Here is a 22,420-nt window from a genome sequence, read left to right as displayed (position 1 = left end):
TATGATCCTGTTAGATACCCCGCTCCATAACCAAACTCAGTGGAATTCTTGTCATAATATGCAAGATGTAGGGGCAGAGATGGAGAGGCAGAGGCGACTTTAGGTACTCATAAATAGCATCCTAAACTTGGAAGCACTGTGTATAAGGCTAAAAGGAAAAATTTATTTTCATATTTTATTCCCCCTAGAAAACACTGGTGAAGTAAATAGGAAATCATTTTGATTTCATAAGTTTCTGTGAGTTTTAAAGTAGAGTTATCATAAGCCTCTGTTTTGAAATTATCTAGGATTTATCTTAAAAAATTAACAACTTTTTAAAAACCATTTTGCCTTAAACAAAAATGAATGCCTAATTTCTGCTGGTTAATTACAAGTCAGCTATGTTTTCTTGCAATATTTTACAGCACTGTCCTATTAAAAAGTGGTTTTTTTTCAAGGTTGTAGTTGAGATTAAGTGTGTGTACAGAGCGTGGGGGAGTGGAGGGTGGAGGTGGGGTTGTTTAGAAAGCCAAGGTCCAGAGTAAACTGTAGGCTGATCACCTTAAGCTTCCTTATCTCTCCTTCCCAGCCTCTCCCATACACACCTTTTTCTTTCAGTGCTTTTCCTGAATTCCACTGGATGTCTAGTGTCCTTATGCTTTCCTTTGGTTGTTTTGGGCTCTAACTTTGGCAAGAGAAATCATCCAATGCTTCTGACTTTTTTTTCACCTCCTTTAAATTCTCTACCTCCTCCCATGTCCTATTTCATTAGGGCAGTGGTTCTCAAACTTCCGGCCCTTTAAATACAGTTCTTCATGTTGTGACCCAACTATACAATTATTTTCGTTGCTACTTCATAACTGTAATGTTGCTACTGTTATGAATCGTAATGTAAATATCTGATATGCAGGATGATCTTAGGCGACCCTTGTGAAAGGGTCGTTCGACTGCCAAAGGGGTTGTGACCCACAGGTTGAGAACCACTGGGTTAGACCATTATTGATAAGAACTGAATCCGTGCTGGCTTGTTAGCTGGCAAGGTGACTAAGACTTCTGGGGAAAATACAAAGTCGACATAACAGGCCCTGGAGCAAATTGTTCACCTAAGCATTAATTTCAAATCAATAAACATGTATTGAACATCTATTATGTTATAGGCAGTGTGCTAGGTGCCAGAGTATGAAAGTGAGTAACAGATGGTCTCCATTTTCCAAGCACTGAACTGTTTTGGGTGTATTAGGGGGAAAGAAATCCAGAACTGGCACCTCAATTCAACTAGGTTATCATTCTGTGTAACATGTTGTTCTTCTAAAGGTTTGGGATTGGAATAAATATAAAAGCATTGGTCTATTCAATAGTCTTTTGCATTGGTTCTCAACACTGGCTGCTCATTAGAGTCACCTGGGGAAGCTTTTAAACTGTTTCTCAAGCTTTAGTGTGCCTCAGAATCACTGGGAAGATTTGTTAAATCAGATAGAAAGGCCCTGCCTAGAGTTCAGGAATCAGTTTATCTGGAATGAAGCCATATTTGCATTGCTATGAAGTTCTCAGCTGATGCTGCTGGCTGCTGGCTCCCAAGGGAGAACCACAGCTTTAAAATATAAGGACTTCCAGGTTCCATCCACAGACTGATTCAATGGATGTGGGCATGGGAACTTGGCATAGGTCATTTTACACCCCACTCCTATTCCAATGTGTATTTTGGGGGAGGAACAAACTTTCCTCTACCCTTCTACGTTCTTCTGGCTGGTCTAATAATCAAATGGACGAGAAAGATTAACAAGAGAAAAATAACCAAACGTAATGACATACATATCTGTGTCTATGGGAACACCACATACATGAGCGGTTCAGAGTCAGAAAGGGAAAACGAGGTACACATGGTGTTCTGAGCTAAAATGACACCAGGCCCTTGGGGCTTCAGAGGGAGGAAGGTCATTCGCAGCAAGATAAGCACAAATGTTTGCTAATTAGATGTTTGCCCTGCCCTATAGATAAGTCTTAAAACGTTAGTTCTTGTAATAACTCATTATCTGCAAGGCTCCCAATGTAGATCCTTTAAGGGAGAGATAAACGTTTCTCCATCAGCCCCCCATAGGGTCTCCACTGCCTCAACTTAAAATAATCCATTTGCCAAAATAGCACATCTTGGTGGGGCCTGTTCTGAACCCCTCTAGTAGCCAAGGCTGACAACCACTCTTCCACCAGATCCCCTATCCACTGGGGAGGCTGGTTTCCTGAAGTTACTGAAGTTGGGACGCAATGAACCTACACATGCCTCGGGGTTAATTTTAATAATTATGCGGTATTTAAAGAAATTAGTATGTGACTTAATATAAAATAATTGGAAAAAACCCACCACTTTGATTTGGGTTGGAACAAATTTGGCCGCCTTCCCTTGGAAGGCCTTCCCAAACCGCCCCTGGATATTTTCCAACAACACGTTGGAAATATCTGTAAAGGGCCAGAGGTCTTCGGAGGAAAGGTCCTCAAGAAAGAAATGGGCTCCATTTATTTGAATCCCATCAGCACCCGTCTGGGCTCCCCCTGGCCTGGCCTAACACTTGTAGTTCCACGGGAGCTGGGCATGCTCAGTGGGCAGGGTCAGTGTTGGGGGGTGCAACTGGGAAGCCTGCTGCTCGACTGCGGGCTCTGCGCCTCCCCCACCTGTTCGAAGCTGGGCCTGAGGAGCCTGTGCTCAGCATCCTCCCCCCGGGGCCTGGGCTCGGTCCCGGCGGGTCCCCGCGCTGACATTCAGGCGGGGAGTCAGGAGGCCGGGCGCGCCTCCAGAGCGCGCGGGGGGAGCCGGGCCAGGGCGCTGGGCTCTGACCGGGGGGTGGGGAGGTTCCCAGGGGTTCGCCCGCCTCCCAGACGCGTTTCTAGGCCCAGGGAAGCCTGCCCGCAGAGCAGGGGAAGCCAGATTCGTGGGCGGGTGGCGAGAAATCAGGTAAGCCAACCCCGCGGGCGGGCGAGCGGGCGGGCCAGCGGGCGAGCGTCTCCCCTCCCGGGCAGGTGGCAGGGCGGCTCGCCTGGTGGACAGAGGCCATCGGACGCCTCCACCATCTTCCCCGGCCTAGTCCAGCCAGGCTTTCCTGTCTGGCAGCCACCTGGCAAGGCGGGGCGGAGGGTCTGGAGTGGGGCAGGGCGAGGGCTCAAGGCAGGAACCGGCGCCTGGGACAGGGCCCATGGCAGCCGCCGCGCCGTGACCCCACCCGGCGGGCCCGGAGCCCCGGGTCCCCGTCCGATCGCGCTCATTGGGCCGCGGAGACCTCGCCAACTCGCCGCCCGCGAACCAGCGCACGCCTCCACTTCCGCGCCTCCTCGCGGGGCCGGAGGAGCCAGGGCCCCGGGAGCCAGGCCCTAAGGGTCGGGGCCGGAGGAGCGGCCGCGCCCCCAGGCCACCCCCGGGGCGGGAGCAGGAGCGGGAGCCCGAGCCGGAGCGGGGAGGGAGGAGGAAGCGCGGCGGGCGGGGCGCGTCGGGTTACACCGGCTCGGCCCGCCCCGCCCCGCCCCGGAGTGACATCCGCGCGCGCCCGGCCCCGGCGCTGATTCCGAGCGAGACCGACTCCGCCCCGGCCCGACGAACCCGCGCTCCCGCCCTGTCTCCCCTCGCGCCGCAGGACCGGTCTCAGGTGTGTGCTTGCTGGGAGCCCCCCGCCCGCGCCCCCCGCTGGCAGGGCTCCCTCCGGACCCGGCCCGCGCGCTGCAGCTCCTGTGTCGGGGTGGGCGGTGGCGGGAATCCGGGGACAGAGTTGTACCGTCTCCCCAACAACTGAAGGTGGACCCATTCTTATCTGGGGCTTAGCTGTTTACTTTGGGGGGTGGGGGATGGTGGTGGTAATACATTCGCTTCCTTAGTTAAGTGGCGAGATTTCGCGGGGAGGGTTGGTATTCCCTCTCCCTGAAAGTTCTCCGCAAACTTTCGGCGCGTGGATGCCGCTCCCTGGTGAGGACTGTTGCTCCCTTCTGAAGCAGAAGAGGGGAGGGTTCTGGAAGGGCGCTGAGGCTTCTTTGAGGACCTTCCCTGCTGGAGGCTGGCAGTTCTGGGGAGAAGTGGAAGGCGTGGGGGCTCAGATGAACTTACAGCAGCCTCCACTCCCCGAGGAGTAACTTCTACGGAGCGAGAAGAGACGTGCACAGAATGCGCTGGCAGCAAGGGGTAGCTCTGAATGAGGTGCTGCTCTGGACTGCCTCCCACCGTGTATGCGGAGGGCCACTCGCTCCCTCCTTCCATACGAGTCCCAACGTCGTTTGCAAACAAATTCTCCCAGTCTTCCCACCCAAACTACAAGCACATCATAAATACCACGAGAAGAGGCAGCTATAGGAATAGCTAGCAGCTAACTTAGTCAACTTATATTTTGTATAACTCGGTGAGGGAAGGAAGGGTAAGTTTAATCGTATCTTTATTGCTTAGAATTCTGCCTATGTTCCAAGTTGAAGAGATGTGAAGTTTCTTTTTGGAGTGTGGAGGCTAAATGGCAACTGGTGCCAAACACTTCCTGGTAGCTACTAAGCAATCTAGGGTCCGGAGTCCTACAGTTTTTGCTGGCCATTTGCTGGATGCCATTGCCCAATGGATACCATGTGTAGCCTGGGGCACCTTATGATGTGTTTCTCAAAGGGGCATATGTCAAGTTTAACATTCCCTTGACTTTACAAATCAGCTCTTCAAGTAATGACCCAGTTCCTTAGTGAATAATAGATGAAAGGTGGAATTTGGGGTTTAAGGACTGACACTGACCGAGCTGCCCATTCTGGTATCAGTCACTTGATTCTATAAAGAAATTCTGAACAGCATTAAAGCTGTGCTTCCTTTTCTCTTCCTCTGAATTATTAAAAGGTGCAGTGTCCTGGCCCAGTAATTGACAGCAGGGCCACAATGCTACTACTCATCAGTGGGTCTTACATCCCACCTCTCCATTTAGTTTTTGCAGCTATTTAATCTCATTATAGATATTAAAAAAAATAACTATCATTGTACAAAAATCATTTTGGTGAATTTTAAACCTCTGGTTGGTTATTTGTTTTCTGTCATCACCAGCTTGTCAGTTCTGTGAGAGGACTTGATCAGCCTCACACGGTTTTGTATTTCTAATGCCTAGAGTGGTGACTAGCATGTAATAAGCCCTCAGTGGATGTTTCCTCAATGAGTGACTACACTGTGGGACAAACTCTAGCTGAGTGTAGCTGGGGAAGAAAACCAAAGACTTTGGCATTAATCTACTTAAACTCACTGAGCCTCAATTATCTCCTTGGCGAACTGTGCATAATAACTTATGAGATAATACATGCTAGAGACGGACCTGTCAGGAAGTAGACTTAAAATATTAGCTTTCTTCCTTATATGTTTTCTTTTTACATTCATAAAGGGAAGATTTGGGCAAAGAACACAGTTAGCTAGATAATTTAGCTGTAGCATGTCATGCATGAATTATCCAGGCTCTCTCCTCTTTAATTTGGTGTGTCTGATTGGGGGGTGAGGGGAGGGAAGGTGGTTAGTGGCAGCTAGGGTTGTTAGAGAAGGGAAGTAATTTCCAGATCATTATCTAACTTCTCCTGTGTTTTTTTTTTTAAATATGATGATGTTTTCAAAACTTGTTTCTTCCTGCTTGTCAACCAGACTCTCTAGGTTGTCCTAAGTCAGTGATGGCGAACCTATGACACGCGTGTCAGAGGTGACACGCGAACTCATTTTTTTGGTTGATTTTTCTTTGTTAAATGGCATTTAAATATATAAAATAAATATCAAAAATATAAGTCTTTGTTTTACTATGGTTGCAAATATCAGAAAATTTCTATATGTGACACGGCACCAGAGTTAAGTTAGGGTTTTTCAAAATGCTGACACGCCGAGCTCAAAAGGTTCACACTTCAGAAAGAGCATTAGAAATCAAATGTATGTAACACTTGGCTTCTTAAATGAAGTTTTCTGTGGGCTTGTGCAGCATTATATAGTACCAAGCGCTAGGTAAAGAAAAAGTATGGTTATCCTGCTTTTGAGAAGTTCAGTTTGTTTTACAAGGTAAAATATATACATGTAAAACAACTAGAGGCCAACGAAAGACCTTGCATAATCATATACCCAGTGGTAAAATGTCAACTTAAAACTATTTAAAAATATATATTTTAATTAATTTCAGAGAGAAAAGGAGAGAGAGAGATAGAAACATCAGTGATTAGAGAGAATCATTGATCAGGTGCCTCCTGCACTTCCCACACTGGGGATGGAGCCCACAGCCCGGTCATGCTCCCTGCCCCGAACCAAACCAGGACCTCCTGGTTCATAGGTTGACGCTCAACTACTGAGCCAAGCCCGGTCTGGCTTAGCTTGTAACTCTTGTGGTTGTGGAAGGGAGATGTTAATGTGAGTTCAAGTGCTTGAGACAATTTAATGGTGAAGAGAATCTCATATTAGCAACAGAGAGACTTAAAGTTTCCTAAAGATTATAGCAGGAAAAAAAAAAGATTACAGCAGATCATCTTTGTTTCAAGAATGTTTGCTATTTTGTACTTCAGTGTATCAAAATGCCAGCACCATCATCTGCTTTCAAAATGAACTATCTATGGAAAAGTATATTAGAAACCTATAGCAAAACTTTGTATGTGTACTAAATAGTGCTTTTCACTATGTCTTTGAAATTTTAAAGCCCAGGTTTGGAATTGCCACTTTTAATACACATGTGTTAGATGGCCTGTTGCTCTATCCAGTTGGGTACAATGGAGTATATAGTTTTTATCTGAAGTGTCAGGGAAAATTACTAGTCATTAGGCTTGGGCCCTCCACAACTGGCTAACTTCAGGATTGTTATTTTGGGAGATAGGGAAGGACTGAATGTAAGTAAACCAAGAAGGAATTATCGAAGTGTTTTTCAATGTTTATAAAAATACTTAGATAATTCCATTAGGACTTACTACCTCTGAGATAAGAGGAAAACTTGGAAGAAGAAACAAATAAAGAGCATGTTGTATATTTCTTTGTTTAGAATTGTTGACAAGATGGGGGAAAGAAATGTAGAATGATGGGATTGATCTCAGGGACATTTATGGAAAAAGAAACTCGGGGAGCTAATGGTTTAAATACCTGAGGATGTTCAGATGATATTTGTAGTCAAAGTTTGTCCAGAAATCTAATTTTGTGTCCTGATTTTTTTGTTGGAGGGTCTTACTGGTACCTTGGTTTAAATATTTCTCCCTACATCGTGTCTGTGCTCTTTTTTTTTTTTTTAAATTTTTTTATATGTATTTTATTGAGTTTTTACAGAGAGGAAGGGAGAGAGATAGAGAGTCAGAAACATCGATGAGAGAGAAACATCAATCAGCTGCCTCCTGCACATCTCCTACTGGGGATGTGCCCGCAACCCAGGTACATGCCCTTGACCGGAATCGAACCTGGGACCTTTCAGTCCGCAGGCCGATGCTCTATCCACTGAGCCAAACCGGTTTCGGCATGTCTGTGCTCTTGTTTCCCATTTTTCAGTTGAGAATTTTACGTTGGTTCTTTCAAAATCAGAGTTCTGATTTATGCAGCAGACAAAACATGGTTTTTGAATTTAATTAGGTCAAGCTTTTGTCTTATTAGTTCACTAAAATTAGTGGGGAAAGCTAGTTAATTAGTGGGAAATGTTTCCCACCTAACTAATATTTTTTGTGACATATGTATTAACAAAATTTTAAAACATTATTTGGGGATGTCCATTAATTTTTCAGGCAAATTGAAATTATTACTGATTGTGATACTTTCTTTTTTAATAGATACTGTTAATGTGTGGGTATTTTTTTTTGTTCTTGTTAATCTTCACCCGAAGATATTTTTCCATTGCTTTTTAGGGAGAGTGGGAGAGAGAGGGAAAGACAGAGAGAAACATCGATGTGAGAGAAACACATCGATTGGTTGCCTCCTGCATGAGCCCCGACCAGGGCCCAGGCTGGGGAAAAGCCTGCAAATCGAGGCATGTGCCCTTCACTGGAATCGAACCCTGGACCCTTAGGTTCCCAGGCTGACGCTCTATCCACTGAGCCAAACCGGCTAGGGCAGTGGTTCTCAACCTTCCCAATGCCGCCGACCCTTTAATACAGTTCCTCCTGTTATGGTGACCCCCAACCATAAAATTATTTTGTTGCTACTTCATAACTGTAATGTTGCAACTGTTATGAATCGTAATGTAAATATCTGATATGCAGGATATATTTTCATTGTTACAAATTGAACATAATTAAAGCATAGTGATTAATCACAAAAACAATACGTAATTATAAATGTGTTTTCCGATGGTCTTAGGCGACCCCTGTGAAAGGGTCGTTCGACCCCCAAAGGGGTCGCGACCCACAGGTTGAGAACCGCTGGGCTAGGGCAATGTGTGGGTATTTTTTTGAACAATTACTATCTAATTTAGATTTTTTTTTAGCCTCATATTTTTAAAATAGTGATATGTCCTCTTTGATATCTCATATTTGATCACCTGCCTATATTCTTCTGTAAAATGCTGTAAGATAGAGGAGAAAAGAAACCCCATAAACTAACAGAGAGTCTGTTTCCTGAAAATGAGATTTCTACAAGCTGCTACTGTCAAATGAGATAGCCTCTGAGTGTGACTTATTGACACAAGCTGAGAAAGCTTTATTACTTACTTTATATCCAACAATGACCACTAAGGCCAGTTGGTTATACAATAGGAACAAAAGTGTATGTTCATGGGAAGCATTTAAGAAAAATTTTGGTTAAGATTTTATGCTGTTATTATTTCACTAAAACATAATAAACATGTTTATTTGCAAAGTGGTAAAAATAGTGCAGTTCAGAGTATTAGGTTCTCAAAAGTCATTTTCCTTATTTAAGTGGAATAAAGAAAGGATGTTTGGTTTCATTGTGGTAACATCAAAACTGCTTTGATCATATCACTCTCTGTTCCACCCTTCCGAGGCTCATTCAGTCCTGTTGGATAAAGTTCTAAATATTTGTCGTGGAATTTATGACTCTTCTCATCTTTTTTTCCCTTTATTTTATTTTATTTTATTATTTTTCCCATCACCATTTATCCCCCCTATACCCTCTCCCACCTCCACACTCCACCCCCCAACCCCCTACCCCCACCGCGATCACCACACTGTTGTCTGTGTCCATGAGTTCTTTCTCTCTCTCTCTCTTTTTTTTTTTGTTCAATCCCTCCACCTCAGTTTCTTGCCTTATCTATCTTGTGAATTAGCCAAATTGGATTACTTGGCATCCCTTTAATCTGTGTTATTCTTACTGCTCACCCGATACTAATGATCTTCCTCCTGCTTCACCAATTGAAATCCTATCTGTCCTTGAGTATCCTGACCACTAGCTGCCAGTTTCATGATGCTTTCCCTCACAGCCCAGTCAGAAATGTTATGCACATTTTCTATATTTTTTTTGTCTTAAATTCTGTTTGTTTTTTAAATTAAGTATAATTGGCATATTATTTTTAGGTTTACAATATAATGATGTGACACATGTGTAAGCACCACACTAAGTCTAGTAATCATCTGTCACCGTGCATTTATCATGGTATTACTGACTGTATTCCCGTATACCTTTCCACCCATCCCCCCACAACCCCTTTTCTCTGGCCACCATTAGCTTCATCTCTGATTTTATGAGTCTGTTTGTTTTGTTTTCTTTATTTGTTTTTTAATTTTTTAAAAATATTTATTGTTGAACTTTGTTTTTTTAGATTTCACATATAAGTAAAATCATATAGTATTTGGCTTTCTCTGTCCAACTTATTTCACTTAGCATAATATTATGTCCATCTATGTTGTTAAAATGGCAAGATTTTATTCTTTATTATGGTTGAAGAGTATTCCATTGTAAGTATGTACCACATCTTTATCCATTTATCTATCAATGGACACTTAGGATGCTTCCATATCTTGGCTATTGTAAATAATGTTGTAGTGAATACTGTACATTTTCTAAACACTTCAACTACTCTTTTTATGACATTCTCAGTCTCTTATTTATACCTGTGTATGATAATTAAAAGTGCATCATTTCCTCTCCTGCAGGAGATCGTGCAGAACAGAGGCTGGATCTTACACAATTTTGTAGACCTGACGTGCCCAACCCACGTTTTGCATGTAGAGGACACCTAGTAAATAGTTGCTGAATGAATGATTGCATCACAATTTACTCATCACTTAATTGCTCAAGAAATAAGTGGTAGAAATGGGTTGGGTGTGAGTAGACAGCAGGTAACACTCGGGCAGGTGCATCTCAGATAGTCATTTAAACTGGATATTTTGTCTTTCAGGCCTCCCCTTTCTCCCTACACATTTGGCAGTTTTGACATATAAAGTATATTTAGGAGGAGGGATGGAAAACTGCATTTGAACCAAATTTATAAAAACAGTCCCTGAAAATCAGTGGAGGGATATACAATTGAGGAGGTCATTTGATATCCGCTGAGGGCTCAGCCACCTTTGCCAGAGCTCTTAGGACTCTTTTCTCTGCACTCATTTAACCCTTCTCCTCCACCTGCCCACTTAATCCAGCCTCTTAAAGAATTCAGAAAATGAATTCATAACAGTACAATTGATAAAGTTAACTTGTCACCTTCTCAAAGGTTTCTGGGTTCTAAGGGGACAAACGTCTTGGGGACCATTTATGTAGGCTAGATAATAGAAGGAGTATTTGGGGAGCTGTGTTTACTTCTATGCATCCCCAAAGTCACATCATAGCCACTTAAGTGTGGCTTTGGTCAGTCTCTGAAAATTTCATTTTCTCCCTCTGTTAAATGAGCTGGCTGGGCTGCATGGAATTTAAAGCCCATAAAAAAGTATGGAGTGTTTTATTGCTCTTGTCCTGCCTAAGGGATAGACAGTCTTGGCCAGTGGGTTCTGTTCACTGCTGGACCCTGCCCTAACTTCTCTTACTTCCTTGAGTTTTTTTTTTTTTTCTTCAGCCTTTCTAGATGTAGCATTTACATCTGGGAGATGCTGTGTTCCTTGATCTCCCTCCTGGTTTATGCTAATAGGCTCTGTCATACAAGTATATTTTTATTGATTTCTTTCATAACATTTGCTAGTATTAACCCCTTTCCCTCACCCTAACCGACCATTAAGTAGCTGGTATATTTCTAAAAAAATATAGATTCACAGGATTTTAAAGTAGGAAGGGGGTTAGAGAGCTAATCTAACTCTGTCTTTTTACTATTTATAATAAATAGTAATAAGTATCATTTATTGAGCAATCATCATATTCCAAGCACTGTGCTAAGCACTTTGGGCACATCTTTTCATATCAATAATGAATTCTGTCACATCATTGAGGAAACAGTTCCAGAGAACTTAAGTGAGTCACTCAAAGCCACATAGTTATTTTCTGGTATGACAGAAACTTCCTTGAAAACTATACAGAAATAGAATAAAAATATAATTGTACTCACAGATCTGTCATGCATTTCCTGCTATTTGCTACTTTGGATTCTATTGCTGTACTTATTGAACTTTGACTTTAACACTTCCATTTTTTTTAAAAAAAATATTTTTTATGGATTTCAGAGAGAAAGGGAGAGGGAGAGAGAGATAGAAACATCAATGATGAGCGAGAATCATTGACCGGCTGCCTCCTGCACACACCACACTGGGTATCTAGCTCACAAGTTGGGCGTGTGCCCTGACTGGGAATTGAACTGTGACCTCCTGGTTCATAGGTCGACGCTCAACCACTCAGCCATGCAGGCTGGGCTTAGCACTTCCACTTTCTAATACTTGACTCTTTAGCATCCATGATATTCTTTTGATTTGACTTCTAGGGACCCATGACATTGTTAAAATCCTCTTTAGTCTTAATGGATGTGGAAACAACCTACAACTTGAAATTAGTCTGCTTTTTGCACTTCTACACCTGGGTTTATGGATGATATTGGAGAACTGAACACTATTATGCTCATTGGCAGTACATGCAAATTTATGTTCTTCAGCCACAGTTCTTGCACCTGTTTCTAGACGGCACCTTTTCCCATTTCTTGCCATAGCTTTTCGGGATCTTCAGCATTTTCTTTGAGCCTTTTACCCCACCTGTGCATTTTTTAAAATCAGAAGATGATTGACAGCAGTTAGAGCAGACTAAACTATCATAACAGAAAGATCTGAAAATAGATAAAAGCACAATACAACAGATCATGGCTTGGTTGGTGAGTGGCTTTCCTCCACTGGGTGATTCAGGCATTCTGGAACTTTTCATTTTATTACTCTGACACCCCTTAGGGCAACATTTTTCAACCTTTTTCATTTCATGGCACACATAAGCTAATTACTAAAATTCTGCGGCACACTGAAAAATATGTATTTTGCCAATCTGACAAAAAATAGGTATAATTTTGATTCATTCACACCAGATGGCTATTGTTGTGTTGGCTGTTGTCATTTTTTAAAATTTGACAACTTAAGGGAAAATAGGTCAGTGCCCCTACTAGATAGTCAGGCATTGCATTTTTAAAAAGTTCTTGTGGCCCATTGGTTGAAAATCACTCTATTTTCAACTAGTGAAAGAGAAAGAGAAGCATATCTACTTTCTAAATGCTTAGTCTTAAAATAAATGTACCAATTCCACTCACATACCATTGGCCCGAAGTCAGGTGCACAGACACACTTATTAGCAAAGGGAGATTGGCAAATGTAGTCTAGCTGGGCCCAGGAAGAAGAGAATATTGGCTTTTAGTGAAGAGTTAGCTATACCCCTCATAGTGTTCTTGCATCCTCTTATACTGAGAAAACACAGATAGGTCAACTTTCAAGATTTTACTCTCCTTTCCACATCTACATATCTGAGCCCACCAACTCCATCAATCACTACCAACACTGAGGTAGAGTTATCCAAACTTGATGCTTTCCTCAATACTTCTCATCCCCTCAGATAGCTTACTCCATGATTTCTCCATGTTCACCTGATTTTAAATATTTATAAGAATGTTCAAGATTCTCCCATTACAAAACAAACCAGACTGAAAACCAGAACTATTCCTCCACCCTGCACTCTCCTCTTGCTCCATGCTCACTTCCTCCTTTCTTTCAAGCTATGCTTCCTGAAAGCATATTTTATATGTTGTTTTTTTACTTCTTCCCCTTCCATTTACTTTACAGCTGTTAGCAATTTGGCTTCTACCTTAGATTAATCTGTTCTTGTTATGATTTCTGGTGTTCTCCTGACTGGCAAGCAATGAGACCTTATTAGTTGGAATGCCTGGTGCTGCTCATTCCCTCATGAAATTGAACTTCACTAGGCTACTATGATTCTTTGTTCTTCATTTGGACTGCTCCTTGAGGATATTTCTGAAGGTTCTTCTCCTTGATATGGGAGTTTCCAGGGTCTCTTCCTCAATTTACTGTCTTCTCATTGTAGATGCTCTCTGCACCATCAGATTTATCTGCCAAATCCCATTCAATGATTCCGAAGTCAACATCTCCAACTAGAGCTCTTCCTTGAGTTCAGACTCAGTGGACATTTCTACTTGGATGTCCCACAGTCAAGACAGGACTCACCATCTCTCCCGCTCTCTAAATACTGTCTCTTCTCTATAATTGAAGAGCACCACCATGTTTTCTCCCACCTATGGCATCTATTCATTTGTGAAGTTTATCAGTCACCTAATTATGTGCCAGACATTTTCCTACAAATTAAGATTATAGTGATATACAAAACAGATATGATCTCTGCTTTTAAAAATATATATATTCTTATTGATTTCAGAGAGGAAGGGAGAGGGAGAGAAAGAGAGAAAGATCAATGACAGAGAATCAATCATCGATCGGTTGCCTCCTGCATGCCCCCCACTGGTGATCGAGCCCACAACCCGGGCATGTGCCATGACCAGGAATCGAACCCTGACCTCCTGGTTCATAGGGCGACTCAGCCACTGAGCCACACGCGCTGGGCTGATCTCTGCTTTTGTAGAGTTTACTTTCTGGGCATCGGGGGAGAAGTAATCATGATTAAATTAAGAAATGACTTATGAGATGGTGATAGCTATGGGATTATTTTGGATTTGGTTGGTTTGGGAAGGACTGTCCAAAGAGCTGACATTTGAGCTGTTTCCTAAGTGACCAGAAGGAGCTAGCTGTACAAAGATGAGAAGAGCATTTCAGGCAGTGGACATGGTTGGTACCAAAACCCTACTTGTATTCCTGGTGAATCCGATGGCAGAAGAAGGTGAATAAACCTGGAACTTAGTGAGTGAGAGTGAGAGCTGTCTGTACTAGTTTCCTGTGGCTGCTGTAACAAATTATCTAACCTTGGTGGCTTAAAACAGACAGACATTTATTCCCTCATAGTTCAGGAGGCCAGAGTTTCAAAATCAGGGTCACTGGCCAAAATCAAGGTGTTGCAAGTCTGTACTCTCTTCTTAGGCTCTAGGGAACAATCTGTTCCTTGCTTCTTCCAGCTGCTGGTGCCTACCAGCACTTATTAGCTATGGTTAATTATTGCAATCTCTGCCTCTGTGGTCACAATGCCTTCTCTTCTGTGTGTGTCAAATCTCCCTTTGCCTCCTTTTATAATGATGTGTGTGATTACATTCGGTTTCCATCTTGGAAATTTAGGATAATTTCTCCATCTCAAGATCCTTTGTTTAATCACATTTGCGAAGGGCTTTTTATTTTTATTTTTGGTTATATAACATTCACAAGTTCTAGGGTTTAGGATGTGGATATCTTTTGAGTGGATATCTTTCAGTCTTCCACAATGTACAAGAGAATCTTTAAAAAGTAGGCAAGGGCCAGAAGAGCTTTTTTTTTTCTCCTATTTTCACATTCTTATTGGGGCCACAGGGAAGGATACCTCCTCCCTGTTAGTGGAGGTATTCACAGTTTATTCAGCCACTCCAAGCTTGGGCCCGTGGGCCCTGGGAATGGTTTGGGCACGTGGGGCATGTTCCCATCATCTCGGAGGGGCACTGGGTAGTTGTAGGGTGTGATCTTGTGGATTATGGCCACGTGCTTGGTGTAGGGGTGGAAGGCAGGGAGGATTACAGTCCCGGCGGCCAATCCTATAGAGCTTTATAAGGCAGATTAAGGCACTTAGATTTTGTTCCACAGTTACGTAAGCCATTGGATGATTATGTGCCAGTAAATGAAATGCTGTGGTTTTGCTATAAAAAAGTGTCCCTCTGCCCTGACCGGTTTGGCTCAGTGGATAGAATGTCAGCCTGTGGACTGAAGGGTCCCTAGTTCGATTCCAGTCAAGGGCATGTACCTTGGTTGCGGGCACATCCCCAGTGGGAGGTGTGCAGGAGGCAGCTGATCGATGTTTCTCTCTCATCGATGTTTCCAACTCTCTATCCCTTTCCCTTCCTCTCTGTAAAAAATCAATAAAATATATTAAAAAAAAAAACAGTGTCCCTCTTAACTTCTTTTCTCATGTCTCTCTAAAAAGAAAAATTAAATGGAAATTAATTAAAAATTTAAATTAATTTTGCCCTAGCAAGAGAGTATTAATTAAATATTAAGGAATATGGTTTTGTTGGGTAGAGTTGAGCTTTGAAGAACAACAAATCATTGTTATATAAAATATCCCCCCCTTCCCCAACCAGTTTTTCCCCCTTGTGGGTATTACTGCCCCCATTCAGAATGCATGCTATCAAAGACTGCTCTGGTTGCTAAAAGTGGACTGGATTAGGGTAGGTGAGGGAAGGAAGATTGGAAACAGGATTTCAGTTGAGTCTATTTTAATTGCCCAACTGAGAAATCACAGTTGTATGGACAAGCATTGTGTTAAAGATGGAAAGAAGTGAATGGATTTAGGATATGTTTTTGAGATAGAGTTAGCTGACTGATCTTGCTGATAGATTAATTATATATAGAGAGGAAACAAGAAACTAGAAAGAGGCTTACATTTGTTACTTGAGGAACTGGACCATAAACTGAGAAAGGGAGAACTGGGAGAGAAGCAAGCTTGACAGAAGGCATAAAATTCTGTTTTGGGCTATGTTGAGGTTGAGGCACTTATTAGATATTTCTTTGGAGACAATTGGATAAATGGCGTTTGGAGATTCTAAGTGGCATTTTGGCTGAAGATACAGAGTTAGAAATAATTTGCTGAAGGTTGTATTTGATACTGGATGGAATTACCCATTGAGAATGTATATATAGAGACTGGGGCCATTAGGAACACTGAATTGTTTAGAAGAGAAGGAGGAGTTGCCAGTGGGATAGGAAGGAAATCAGGAGTGTGGTATCCCTCAAGTTGAGTTCAGATATTTTTTTTTAATATATTTTATTGATTTTTTTTTTTTTTTTTTTTTTACAGAGAGGAAGGGAGAGGGATAGAGAGGTAGAAACATTGATGAGAAAGAAACATTGATCAGCTGCCTCCCACACACTCCCCGCTGGGGATGTGCCCGCAACCAAGGTACATGCCCTTGACTGGAATCGAACCTGGAACCTTTCAGTCCGCAGGCCAACGCTCTATCCACTGAGCCAAACAAGTCAGGGCGAGTTCAAATATTTTTAAAAGGAGATGTGTCAGTTGTAGTTATTGCATTTGGTGAAATGAGGCCATTTGTGATTTTGACAGTCTGACATACAGTTTAAGTAGAAGCTGGGATGAAAGGTTATTGGATTGAGTTGTGTAAGCAGTGCTTACAAACAACTTATATAAATTTTGCTGTGAAGAGAATCAGAGAAATGGGAAAATTCTTGGAAGAAGATATTGGTTAAGAGAGGGTATTTTTAGGAACCAGAGAGTAATAGAGTGAGCTTAAGTAGAGAAGAAATGATAGAATGATTAAGGAGCAAGGAAAAACTAATGAAGACAGGAAAGAGTGATGGGTAAATGTTGGAGTATAATTCCTAAAGGGCCAGGAAGTGAGGAGATCTAGGGTACAAATGAAGAGGTTACTAGGAATAGGAACAGTTCAGTCATAGTAAAAAGGACTGCAGAGCCCAGCCGGTATGGCTCAGTGGTTGAGTGTTGACCAGGAGGTCACAGTTTGTTTTCGGTTAGGGCACATGCCCAGGTGCAGACTTGATCCCCATTTGGGGGCGTGCTGGAGGCAGCCGATAGAAGATTCTCTCTCATCATTGGTGTTTCCATCTCTCTCTCTCATTTCCTTCCTCTCTGAAATCAATAAAAATATATTAAAAAAAGAAAAAAGGATTGCAGAGACAATGGGTAGAAGCTGAAAGGTCATGGTTTGGGTTGTGGGAAAGTGGAGTTCTTACCTGATTGCTTCTTCTTTCCCAAGGAAGTGTGAGAATATTGGGGTGGGGAGGAGTGAAACAGGTTTGGGGAAAAAGATTTGCAATAGCTGTTTGGAAACATCTCCAGGAAGTGCCCATTATAGATTTGCAGCCATGAATTTAAATTGAGGCTAGTTGTGGTTGTGTGTTTTCCTCCAGGCATTTCTTCAGCTTTGTAGGCGGAGGCTTGGAACAGGCCAATGGTTGGGTGCAATTGGAGGATGAGCCAGGTGATTGAGAAGCAGGAAGAGAGGTCTAAGGGACTTACTCGTGCTTGCAAAGGAGAGGTTACAATGATGGACCTTGACTCTAAACTTGGAAGACATGAAAGTGAGGGTGTAACTAATAGTGGAAGAAATTGTAGGGTCAATGGATTGGAAAGCCAGATACTGCCAAGAAGATGCTGCAATAGAAAGAAATAGCAGAATAGATGAGCTGGAAAAAGAAAAAGTGGTGCTCACATTGTGGGATGCTTGAAGTCTCAGAACTCATGCAAGTAATCAAGATGCCAAATCAGAGGTTGTAAGAATGAGAGTGGGTGACTGAAACTGGGTCGAAGAGAAGATCATCAGAGGTGAGATGGTTTAGGAGCTGGAGGCTCCATGGACATGTAGAAGATAGCTAGAGTGAAGTGAAATGTGATTCTGTCTGATCCTACAAGGACAGTTTGGAAAGGGAAACAGCCGGGCGCTCGTCATCAGTGAATGAGGGCAAACAGTAGTACATGAGTCGATGACAGCAAGAAGGGATAATGGGTGGTAAAGTCTAGTGACATGAACTTCAAAACAGGTATGATTTTTGAAAGAGGATAGAGGAGAAATTGGAAGGTGAAAGAGACAATTCATTTCCAGGCTGGGGTATTTTTAGGATAGGAGCTGGAGTGTTACTCAAAGTATTTACAACTCAAGTGGAATGGGAATCACAGAAGCAAGCTTTTGGTTTGTAGTAGGATCCTGGGTATCTTTTGGGAAGCTAAGCATTAACTCTTTTTTTTTTTTTTAAATATATTTTTATTGATTTTTTACAGAGAGGAAGGGAGAGAGATAGAAAGTTAGAAACATCGATGAGAGAGAAACATCGATCAGCTGCCTCCCGCACATCTCCTACTGAGGATGTGCCCGCAACCCAGGTACATGCCCTTGACCGGAATCGAGCCTGGGACCTTTCAGTCCGCAGGCCCACGCTCTTTCCACTGAGCCAAACCGGTTTTGGCAGCCAAGCATTAACTCTTTAATCACTTTATCATAGGAACGTCCCAGGCAAGGATCTACTTACCATATGGTTCATAGATGTTCTGATATTTTAGCAACTGGTACAGCCATCCCTATTTATACTGGCTGAACACTAGGCTTAAATCTGAGTGTATAATCAACCTCCCCTTGATGGAATACTGGAAAAACGGTGTTAATAAGCTTTAGCCTTAAAATTCAGGTTAAACCTTGCTTTCTCCATGTTTCTGGGTTTTGCCTGGTAGAAGGAACATTCAGAGAAGAGAGTATTATGGAGTTTGTGGAGGGTAGACAGTGAGTTTCAGATGACAGAAGGGGCAGGGGGATGGCTGAGAAGGTAAGTAATGGGCAGGTAGTTTCTGGTGAAGACTGAGGTAACGCGGATTATGAGGCATGCTGGAATTGGTCCTGAGATATCTTGGAGGAAGCTGGGTGAAGACCTTGTGGCAGCTCCTTTTGACTTGGTAGCCAACGATGAGCAAAAGGCTCCTGAGTTTCCATAGCCTTAGGCATCTCCTGATGGCCTAATGGCCAATTGGAGAATAAAGGCCTCCTTGGGCACCACTCTCAAGTGGCAGGAGACCACATTCTCTAAGGGCCTCTTCCTAGCCAAGATGGTGGTGTGATCCCTGGGGGAGGTGCTTTCTCCTATTTGGCAGAAACTAAGGAGTGCTGCTTCTGGAGGCAATGATCATAGCAATCTTCCCTTTAGACTATTGTGCTCTCCACTCCACTGTCACTGTCATGGGCTTAAGTATATGTCCGTAGGAGTTTATGTGTAGATGTTTGCACCCAGTCTCCTGATTTCCCTGCTCCCAGACTCATGTCCTTTCAGTGTATCTCCCAGCACTGCTTCAAGGAACTGGGAATGGGAGAATGGTCTTTTAAATTCAAATGTGATTCTGTCTGATCCTACAAGGAATGTTGTAAGGAGTAAGATAATGGGTATAAGCCAACTAGCACAGTCCTTATAACACAGTATGCAACCAGCAAATATACCTAAAAGCCTTCCCTGCCAATTCATTGCCTACTGGACAAAGGCCAACGTCCTCTGAATGGCATATAAGATCTCCGGAGATGTGGCCTTGCTGCCTGGTCAGTCTCCTCCCCTCCTTCCTCACGTATGACTATTGCATAGCCTCCTGTGCTCCAGGCATATCACACCCTCTTGTTCTGGAAAATGAAATATTCATTCATGCTGTCATGCCTTTGCTCATGTTCACCCTGCACCTGGTCAACCTTCAACATTTGAGCTAATGCTTTCTCTACAAACCTGTTGTGATGATGTTTCCTATCTCCCTTTCCCCTCAGGGGTAATTACTCCCTTAGCCCCTTCTCCAAACCTTATTTGTATCTCTTGTATTTGTTTTAGAATCTTCTCTAACCTATGAATTTCTTAAAGCCAGAAATTATGAATTATTCATCTTTGTTTACTCACAGGCTACCACACCAGGTGCCCAATGAATATTTGTTGAATAAATGAAAATTCAATACATATTTGACTTTACAAATTATATTTTGTTTATTCTTTTTTTTTGTTGTTGTTACTTCAACAGTGGAGGTAAATTTTCTGATAAAAGAGAAGATGAATGCAGAAGAAAATTAGTGGCCATGAGTTAGGACAGGAGGTGTACTGTCCTGTTATTTTTCTTTTACTGATGACTGTTATTTACTTGAGTTATATAGTGGTTTTGCTCACAGTGTTATTGTTTTATTCTGAATTGGAATCATGAACTTAAAAAAATTTTTACATTAAAACATAATTGGCATACAATATTATATTAGTTTCAGGTTTACAACAGTGATTTGACATTTATATATCTTGTGATGTGGTCACCATATTAAGTCTGGTAACCAGTTATTTATTTTATAACTGGAACTTTATACCACTGATTTCTCTTCACCCGAGAAGATTCCAAATATAAGGTACTAGTAAATCATATGATATATTTTCTTTTTCTGCCTGACTTTTAGTTCACTAAGCATAATACCCTTTAGGTCCATCCATTTTGCTGCTTTCCATTGTGGCTGCACCAATTTATAATTCCACGAATAGTCATGAGGGCTCCTGTTTCTTCACATCCTTGCCAACACTTGTTATTGGTTGACTTTTTCATAGTAGCCCTTCTGACTAGTGTGAGGCAGTATCTCTTTGTGGTTTTTGATTTGTATTTCCCTAGTGATTAGTGATGTTGAGCATCTTTTCAATTCTTGTTGGTCATCTGTATATTTTTGGAGAAATGGTTTATTCAGGTCCTCTGCCTATTTTAAAATCAGATTGTTTGCTTTTTGATGTTGAGTTGTATGATTTCCTTGTATATTTTAGACACTAAGCCATAATCGGATATGCCATTTGCAAATATTTCCATTTTGTTGATGGTTTTCTTTTCTGTGCTTCTAGAAGTTTTTTAGTTTGATGTATTCCTATATGTTTATTTTGCTTTTATTTTTCTTGCCCGAGGAGTCATATCCAAAAAGATACTGCTAAGATCCCTGCTAAAGAGTTTATTGCTGATTTGTCTTCTAGGAATTAAGTGGTTTCAGGTGTTACATTTATGTCTTTGATCCATTTTGAGTATGTATTTGATATGTGGAAGAGAGTAGCCCAGTTTAATTATTTTGCATTTATCTGACCAGTTTCTCCAACACCACTTATTAAAGAGTATGTTCTTGCCTCCTTTGTCATAGAGTACTTGACCAAATAAGCAAAGGTTTATTTTTGGGCTCTCTGTTCTGTTCCATTGATCTATGAGTCTGTTTTTGTGCCAGTACCATACTGTTTTGATTACTATAGCTTTGTAATATAGTTTGACATCAGGGAGTGTGCTAACTTCAACTTTGTTCTTCTTTCTCAAGATTGCTTTGGCTATTCAGAGTCTTTTGTGGTTCCATATACTAGGTGTACCGGTTAATAATGGCGGATTTTGTAATCAAAGAAAACACGATAATTTCAAGAGAAACATCAACAGTGCTTTATTCAAAGTAACTTCCATCCCTAGCTACACATTTCCCCTATCTTTAGGTAATTTGTGGATACCGTCCCAATAGAACTTTTCTTGTTTTGAGGCAGACCATTCAGAGACCCAATTTTCCACTTCTTCGTATGTTTTGAAGTGCTGCTCAGAAAGTGTGTGTGCCATCATCAGAACAAGTGGTAATCTGAAGGAGCAAGGTCTGGTGAATACGGTGGGTGGGTTAATACTTCCCAGGCAAGATCTTTTAACGTGTCTTTAACTGGTTTTGAAGTGTGTGATGGTGCATTATCATGAAGCAAAATTATTTTGCCGTGTCTTCTGGCACATTCTGGTCGTTTCACGATCAAAGCATGGTTCAAAAAGGTTATTTGTTGTCCGTAGCAATCAGGATTCAAGTTTTCACCTGGTTTTAGAAGCTCATAATACATCACTCCTTCCTGATCCCCCAAAATGCAGAGCATTGTCTTCTTTCCGAAGCGATTTGGCCTTGCAGTCGATGTTGATGGTTGACCTGGATCAGCCCATGATTCTGTGCATTTGGGATTCTCAAAGTAAATCCACTTTTCATCGCCAGTCACAATTCGACGCAAAAAAGATTTTCTTTTGTGCCGTTGAAACAACATTTTACTGATGACTTTTCGGTTTTCCATTTGTCTTTCGTTCAGTTGCTATAGCACCCATTTTCCTTCCTTTAAAATCTTCCCCATTGCTTGTAAACGATGGGAAATTGTTTGCTGAACAACCTTTAATCTTCCTGCAAGTTGTTTTTGAGTTTGACACGCATCTTCACCCAATAATGCTTGTAATTGTTGGTCTTCAAACGTTTTCGGTTGACCTGGATGTTCTTTGTCTTTCACATTGAAATCATCACTTTTAAAGCATTTAAACCAGCGTTCACAAGTATCTTGAGATGGAGCATGTTCACCATAAGCTTCCCAAAGTATACAATAACTTTTCAGCAGCACTTTTCTTTAAAATAAAGTAATGAATTAAAACTTCCCACAAATGCTCTTTTTTTGGCACGAAATTTGACAT

The 22,420-nt window shown here is 41.9% G+C and overlaps 1 protein-coding gene across 4 annotated transcripts in view; it reads left to right on the top strand.

Moving 5' to 3' along the window:
* The first annotated feature begins 2,771 nt into the window (after positions 1-2,771).
* Positions 2,772-22,420, top strand: part of GPD2 (glycerol-3-phosphate dehydrogenase 2) — a 141,025-nt gene continuing 121,376 nt past the window's right edge. For 2 of the 4 annotated variants that reach the window (XM_059704403.1, XM_059704406.1), the window contains exon 1: positions 3,459-3,611. The gene's annotated coding sequence lies outside the window, so the exon portion shown is untranslated. Of the gene's footprint in view, positions 2,927-3,458; positions 3,612-7,814; positions 7,932-22,420 lie in introns of those variants that run through there. The other 2 variants (XM_059704404.1, XM_059704405.1) reach the window with 2 other exon arrangements.

Source organism: Myotis daubentonii, chromosome 7 (genome assembly GCF_963259705.1).
Source record: "Myotis daubentonii chromosome 7, mMyoDau2.1, whole genome shotgun sequence".
NCBI lineage: Eukaryota > Metazoa > Chordata > Mammalia > Chiroptera > Vespertilionidae > Myotis > Myotis daubentonii.
The sequence above is the reverse complement of the archived record's forward strand: the minus strand, read 5'-3'. Positions and strand labels throughout refer to the sequence as shown.